This window comes from Mastomys coucha, unplaced genomic scaffold (genome assembly GCF_008632895.1).
Source record: "Mastomys coucha isolate ucsf_1 unplaced genomic scaffold, UCSF_Mcou_1 pScaffold6, whole genome shotgun sequence".
NCBI lineage: Eukaryota > Metazoa > Chordata > Mammalia > Rodentia > Muridae > Mastomys > Mastomys coucha.
In genome coordinates this window covers 132,486,241-132,494,425 of record NW_022196912.1, presented here as the reverse complement: position 1 = coordinate 132,494,425, position 8,185 = coordinate 132,486,241, and positions in this window count along the sequence as shown.

Sequence of the window (8,185 nt, the reverse complement as noted above, 5' to 3'; positions counted from 1 at the left end):
GTTTTTTGGAGAGGAAACTGGGAATGGAGAAATTTACATGTAAATAAAGAAAATATCTAATAAAAAAAGAGATCATTAAAAAAAAAGAGTGTCAAAAGTCAAAATGCAGAGAAAGTGAGAGACACAGAAAGTAAGGTAATATGTGCAGAGAGTATGCAGGTCTGATGCTATGCAAAGAAGAGACGATGAGTAAATTGGAATAGCATGAATAGCATTGCTCTCCATTTCTCTATCAGTGTGCTTCTGAATAGCACACACTAAAACAGATGTATTTATATGTTTTGAAAATGTGATATTATGATGTCTTAGGTAGTCTAATTATTTATGTTTTTAATGTTCTGGAATTTGAACAGTGAATAGTAAGGTAAATTTATAGATGTATACATCTAATAAGACCCTATTCCAATAACGTAAAGTGTTAAAATTAAAGAATTACACAGGAAGATTAAGATTAAAGATTCCAAATAAGAGCTCTCTATTTGTAGAACTCCGGACCTACACTGTTATTTTCAGCGTCTGAAGTTGAAATACCATTTTAATGATAGAAATATGGATTTTTTTCTAGAAAGCAATTAAGAAAATCATGAATAATTTATACTAAAATTAAATAGGCAAACAATGTTAGGGCATGGCTGAACACAAGGGCTCCTATTCTGAATAAATACAATAGAATAATTATGGCCATAGATTCATCACTAATATTCCAGCCCCTCGTTCTGCTCTTCTCTTCTGTCTGTTCCTGAGAACTACATTCACCAAATTTTCCACACTACTTCAATCGACTTCTAATTAGTTCAAAGTGACAAAAAAATTATTAAGACAGGCCTGTCCACCCATCCTCCCTACCCCCACAGTAAAAAGATGAGGAGTATATGTGTTTGAAGGCATTTAAAGTTCTGACATTTCCCCCTTGAATTTTGGGGTTGGGAAAGTGATGATAACCAGTAGAATGGAAGCCTACCACAGCCACAGGTACCCTCCCAGTTCTATCGAACTGACTCTCTGCAGAGAAACATCTTTCTATCATATAGGCGAGTTGAGAGCATTTGATCAAACATAAGATTTTAAAACTGATTAAATTTTAAATTTTATATGCTTTATTCACATATTCATTATATATAGTGGGTTGATTGTGACCTTTTCACAGAGGTATATAATGAATTTTGATAATATTTACCCCCATTACCTTCTCTTGACCTTTTCCTACTGATCTCCCTTCCTCTTCCCTATTCCCAGCCTCTATTTCATTACTTTGACTATAAAGTGGGGAAATTAAAAGTGTGATTTATCTTATTCTTTGTAGCTCAAAATCATATACAAGCATTTGCCTAAGGTTCGAAGTAACATTTTTCTTTAAATTTAGAGTGTTGGATTCTTTAAGACATCTTAAGAAAAACATCAATCATGGCAGAAAGTGATAGTTTGGCAGAAAATGAGAATCTGCTCAGTATGTTTCATTTTAGGGTATTAAATGGATGAGAGGTTAATGCTGCTCTCATTGGTTGCATTTATTACATTATATGAAAGAAAATAACAAGAAAGACCTCTTACTACAAAGAAAAATCCTAGAGTATTTTGGTTTCCATGGAAACTGGAAGAAGAGGTCGGTGGGAGGTTCCAGTCAGAAGGTAGAAAGGAGTCTGATCCGAATTTCAAATCTTTATGGTATACTGCTTCACCTTAGAGAGGATTCTTCAAGGTTTAGACAGGATTACATGTGAAGGACTGAAATAGCTCAAAAAGTAGCTCAAAAGAAGGCAGCATGGTAATTCTATGGCTGGAGAATAACATTGCAAACAAGCTAGCCACAGAGGCTTTCTGATGCTAAAAACTCAATAGTTGCTACAACTAGAGGATACTGGGCTTCTCTGAGGCATTATACAGCAAACAGTAAGACTGATGGTGAGTCCCAAACTGAAGGAGCCCTACTGTAGAAATAATGGGGGTTTTCTTGTGAATTTCTGTACCAACCACTCTTGCATAATTCAGTATCATTTGGGACATAGAAATTATCCCATGAACTGTACGTTGTCCTGAAGAGTCTAACAATGTAAATACCTTTCTGTTTTGAATAGGTGGGTTTTGTTTCTTCAGAGTATATATCCAGGAAGTGAACACAGATGCAGATTATGTGAGTTAGTTAGGGTAGTTTTGTTTTGTTTTCATTTTTTGTTTGTTTGGTTTTTTTGGAGGGGGTAGTACTTTATTGAAACAATATTGTTTAGGGATTGTCCAAACTTAGGAGCTCAAGAAAAAAGTGTAGTGAATGTAGACCAGAAAAAGAGGGAAGTCAGAGTGAGCAGAGATTAATGTCTATATGGCAGATGGACTTCCTGAGACATCAAGTATATTCACTATGCCCATCATCGCATTGACTAGAAAATGCCATAATAGACTCATTCTTTTCACAAAAGTTTCTTTTTACTGTCATTTATATCCTTTCAAAACAGACTTTAATCTTTTAAGAACAATTTTAGACTTAAGGAATACTTCAAAGGTAAATAGAGGAGATTTCCATAATGCTCTGTGTCAGCCCAGTAGATTTACACTGGAACAAAATAAGTTCCTCTCAGAGCCATAGTCCAACTTCCCACTCTGTAGAAGCATGCCCATTCACCTGTTTTAGCTATTTCTGTAGTATATTCTAACTTTCAAATGTATGTCCATATAAGGAATTGCAATCTTCTAGTTTAAATATTGTCAACTGACTGTTGGGGCTAGGACAAAGGGATCAGGACAGTATCCATCCTATGCTTTCCCATGCCCCAGGTGCCAAACAAACAAACAAAACAAAATTTTAAAAACATTATGTTCAGTTTTAATATAATTGCAATGTTCAAGATAAAAATCTTTGGAAAAGATGAAGTTGCTTAAAACTTTTGATTTGTCTTCTAATTTTTAATCTAAAAAAAACCATTAGAAAATTTTTGGCTAGCATATATATTGTAAGAAATACTGAAATGACATCTTTAGAGTAAAGGAAAATGGTTTAACAGAAGAGGAGGAACTTCAGAAATTAAAAGGTATACCTGAAAAAGTAAGATAAAGGAAATTTAAACCATTTAAACCGTATTTATAAGAATATTTAAACTGACATTAACTTTAAACATCAATAACACACTTATAGCAGCTGATGGGGTTCATGAGATACATAGAAAAATAGGTAGATGAGCAATGCACAAAGAAAAACATGGAAAGTACAAGAAGCTGATTATGGTGCTATTAAATGTACAAGAGGTGATAAAACACCAGTTTAAGGTGAGTGTGGAAGTCACAGTGTATATTTGAAAACACACAGTAGCCACTGAAAGAATAATACTGAAGATACCACATAGCTTGTCTGCCATAGAAAAGTCAAGCAGGGAGATCCTTCCTCTCCAGCTGGCTTTCTCTTCTGTATACTACATATCTCTGTACTAGTACTCTGCTGGAGTGTTGTTGTTTTGCGTGTGTGTGTGTGTGTGTGTGTGTGTGTGTGTGAAGTATAACTTCAGATTAAATATGGTAATGTCTCCAGTATTATTCTTTTTGTTCAATATTCCCTTGGATATACGGGGTCTTTGTGTTTTCATGTGAATTTAGTGGTTACATTTTATATTTCTGTGAAGAATCAGACTTTTATTGGGATTTCATGGAATCTATCAATTCCTTTTGGTTAAATGATCATTTTCACAATATTAATTCAAGTAATCCATGTTAATAGAATTTCTTTCTATCTTCTACTGTCTTTCTCAATTTCTTTCTTCAGAATATTAAAGATTGCATTCAGGCCCTTCTTGTTTAGGTTTACTCGGAGGGGTTTTGCTTTTGAAATTATTGTCAAAGAAACTGTTTGTTTCTTGGGGTATTTGTCATTGGTATACAGTACAGCTACTAATTTTTGTATGTTTCCTTCTACTTCAATAAAAGTGTTTATTGCCATTAAAAGTTTTGAGTTTTCGGTCAGAATTGTCCAATTTTGAGATGCTCAAAATGTCTATTGTTGTTGCCCTTGGTTATTTCTCAGAGGGCTAAGGTAAATCACTACTGCACTTCAGAAATAGAGCCCAGAGTCCCCTGAGTTGGAACTGACATAATGCTTCCTCCCTAAGGACTAGTTTTCATGGTTTTAGAAAGCTCCAAGCAAGATTCCAAAAGAGGGAAGCTACAAACAGTCCTACTTAGCTATGATGTCTATGAATCACATCAATGACTAGCATGTCATGATAATCATAAAGATAAAATGGTGGTACATACAATTTTGTGATAACCAACAGGTTTCTAAGTGGACTTAAGAACCACAAAAACATAGGAAAACTATGCTTGGTACTAGAAATTTAGCCAACTATCTGGGGCTAGTGAAGTCATGTATCTTGGAGAACTTTCAATTTCTACTTTAATAAACTAGCATAAATCCTAACTACTTCCTTAATATGTATCCTTATACCCACATATACCTATAGGTCTTGTTCCCTCATCTTCCCCCAAAAGTCTCCTTGTAACAGATAGAAACTCCTACAGAAAATCATAACAGATCATCACATTTCTTAAATGGCACACATATGCCAGTGCAAAAGGGAAAGTTAATATATTTTATGAGTTAGAGATAATGTCTATTCTTAAAAAAAAAAAGACATTCAATAGGTGAAAACAAAAAGTAGAAGGTGGAACTGAGTAGATTCTTCAAGACAGAAGAACTCAGGGCAGTCTGCTTGATGCCATGTGAGACTTTTCTGGCTAATAATAAACCTATTCTCAAAACATCTTAATGTGCCTCATAAATTACATGTTCTTTTGCCTGATATTTCTGTTTTGAAACCTAATTTTGAAATAGCTATAGCCTCTGATTTGATATCCTGGGATAAAATTTCTGGAGTCTGCTGGGCCTCTTCTGCGATAGGTTCCAACTTCCTGTTCCCCCAGCTGACATTCATATACACATAAGTTATCAGCTATCTCCTTTCTCACTTTTCCTTTATGACCTTATAACATGAATATTTTAGCCATATTTTCAGAAAGGAGTATATTCAAAATAAACAGTGCCAGGTTCAGAGCTCTGCCTGGAGCTACCTTTCCTATTCTTTATTCATTTTAAGTGCCTTCTTGCAGTGGCATCTACTTTAGATATGCATCATAACAAAAACAAAGATGGTAATTTCCTCTCAGAAACAAGAGCTTTTTCCTGAGAAATGTACCTCTCTTTTTGCATATTTGGTCCCGTGTATCTATTGTCATTATTGATTTATTACTTTAAAATAGTTATTTTCATAATTATACACATTCATTGTGTCAAATTTGTTAGATTTACACAGTAAGTAGAAACTAGTAATTCATGTCTGTAAGTCAGGAACCTGCACCACACTGACATCATTTCTTTGTGGGTCTTGTGGGTAAACTGAGGTTCTGCTAGTGTGTCACAATCAGAAACATGCTTACATTCCTGGGAATGTACTTTCTTCCAATTCTGTTCTCCTCCTGGATTTTATCCAGAATAGCACTGAAGATTAGGATTTAATTAATGTATTAAAAGGTCACTTAATCTTCAAGGACATCAGCCCAGAAACAAGGGACATAGGATAATTGGCTGGGGTTGTCTTGATTGTTATTTGAGACAGAACTAAAGTCATGATTGAAGGGCTGTGTAAATATGTGGGTTCAAATGGGTATTGAGAGTACATCACAGTGTGTTTCTCTCTGAGATGCATGTGCAGTTTTTATTGAATATGCAGTGGTAATATTAATCAGCTTCTTCCTTTCTTGCTTCATCACCTTGACCATGACAGAGAGCATAATAGATGTCTCATTGAAAGACACAAGTTGATCTGCTGTGTGACAGCATGCACTTAAACTTGAGTGGGAACCCTGTTCTCTAAGAGCCATTATGAACTTATAAGCTCTTATTAAAGAGGAAACTTTGTAACTGAAACCTTCGTGGGGCAAGAAGGTGAAAACGCCACAGTTCCTGTATTCTCCAATTATGTCTTTATGAACACACTAAAAAGAATCTTGAGTAAATGTCATAAAAAAAAAGCATACTTGCTTTCTCTATACCCATATTGAGCTCTAAAGGGCAAATACAGTTGTGAGCCTAAAACTACAGCACTTGTAACATGCAAAAAACAAAACTGTTTCCAAGATTTTCATAACAGCCTGGATCCTTGAGGAAAAAAGTTCTTTACATATCCTTGTGCAGGCAGGCCAAGAGAAAGCTGAGCATCTTTGCTTAAAATTTGCTGGATCTCAGAACAGAATTTTAGAAAGAAGACTAAAATTGATTTGTCCTTGGTAGGCTAAAATTAGAATAGAAATATGACTCATCATTGGACTACCATTGATAAGCCTGATAGAAGTCCAATTGCAATAATGAAAAGCAGCTCTTCCCAGCATCACTGTACCACTGACTGCTACACACACAGAAGAGAGCTCATCATTGTACTTCCCACGGTGAGAGTTGGGCTCAGAGGGTACGACTAGCAAGCTCATTCTGGTCATTTGTATTCCTGTAGAGATAAGGTCCAGCAGCATCCTGCAAGGACTCTGTGTTATGAGGCTGGTCACAGAAGGCTAATTAAAAAGAAGCTGGATTCTTATACGTACAGAACTTAATTTAGATGAGGCTTATGACCGTGTTGTGCTTAAAAGTTTACAAATTAAGGGGCTGGAGAGATGGCTCTGTGGCTAATAGCATTTGCTGTTTTCCAGAGCACCAATGTTGAGTTGTTAACACCACCTGTAACACCAGTTTCAGGGGATTCAAAGCATTCTTCTGTGGGGATACACATATGTGACACGGACACACAAACATATATATGAAAACAATTACGTTTGCAAATTGGTTTTACATGTGCCATTTCACTTAATGTAATATGTAAACACATCTATGTGGCATTCTACAAATGAAAATACACACTTAGAGATACTAATTATGTGTTCAATGTATACAATCAATACTTCTGTGATAAACACATGGCCAAATGCAACTTAAGAGATACAAGGGTTTATGTGACTTACATGTACTGATCCTGATCATACTCCATCACTCAGGTAGGACAGGAACGTGGAGACAAGAATGAAAGCAGAGGCCATGGAGGAATGGGCTTACTGGCTTGCTTGCTCAGATTTCTTCTATCTACAGACCAGACACACCCCTGCATAGAGCCAGCCTGAGCTATCCTACATTAATCATTAATCCAGAAAATGTGTCACAGACTTGCTACAGACCAATCTGATGGAGACATTTTTTGCAATTGAGGTTTTTTCTAAATGTGTGACTCTAGCTTATGTTGAGTTGACCAAACAAGAAATCTAACCAGCACAAGGATGAAGAAAATGAGAATAGTTGTAATAATCAACATTTTCAAATTATATCTCATTTTTAGTAACAAAGGATGAATTATGCAATGCTATGGGTGATGATGATTTTTGATTAATATAGGTAACTTAGAGCAGAAAATAGTAGCATATTGTTAATGTAAAACAAAGTTGTTTTTAGTATCAAGACAAGCTGAGTGTCACTATTAAATACATTTGTAGAAAAAATGTAATTCTTCCTTTTGGCAACTGAGGTTTAAATGAAATAATTTAGAAGAGTTAAGAGCTACTATTCATATCATGCCACACAATAGATCATCCTGAAAGGTACTTTCTGGAAAATATTTTTTTATCAGTTGCTTTAATCATAAGAATAATTTTATCTGAAGTATTTATTGTGCTTACTTTCTGATTCTTGATATTCCTTAATTATGTAATGCATTTTGTGTGTTTACTTGTATGTGTTCTTGCATGTGTGCATGTTCATGTGTGTGGGGATATATTTGTGTGTACAGAAGAGTGTGTGTGAACTCCAGATGACAATTTTAGGTGTTGTTCCTTGGTCACTGTCCTCCTTTGTATTGAGGCAGCATCTCAGACTAGGCCCTCACCAAATAGGCTAGATTGAGCAGCCAGAGTGCCCTAACAATGTGCTAGTCATCATTTCCCCAACATTAGGATTATAAGCATGACATGTTATAACTAACACCTTTAATTTGGGCTATAGGAGTCAAATTCATGTCCTCATGCTTAGTTAGAAAGGACTTTGCCAGAAGACATACTATCCATGATTTACATTTTAGGGGTGTTAATACATATATTAAATTTCATATGTATGCACAGGAGGGAGGTCATCCTTGCAGTAGGATCTAAGAGTTCCAACCCAGAGACAGTG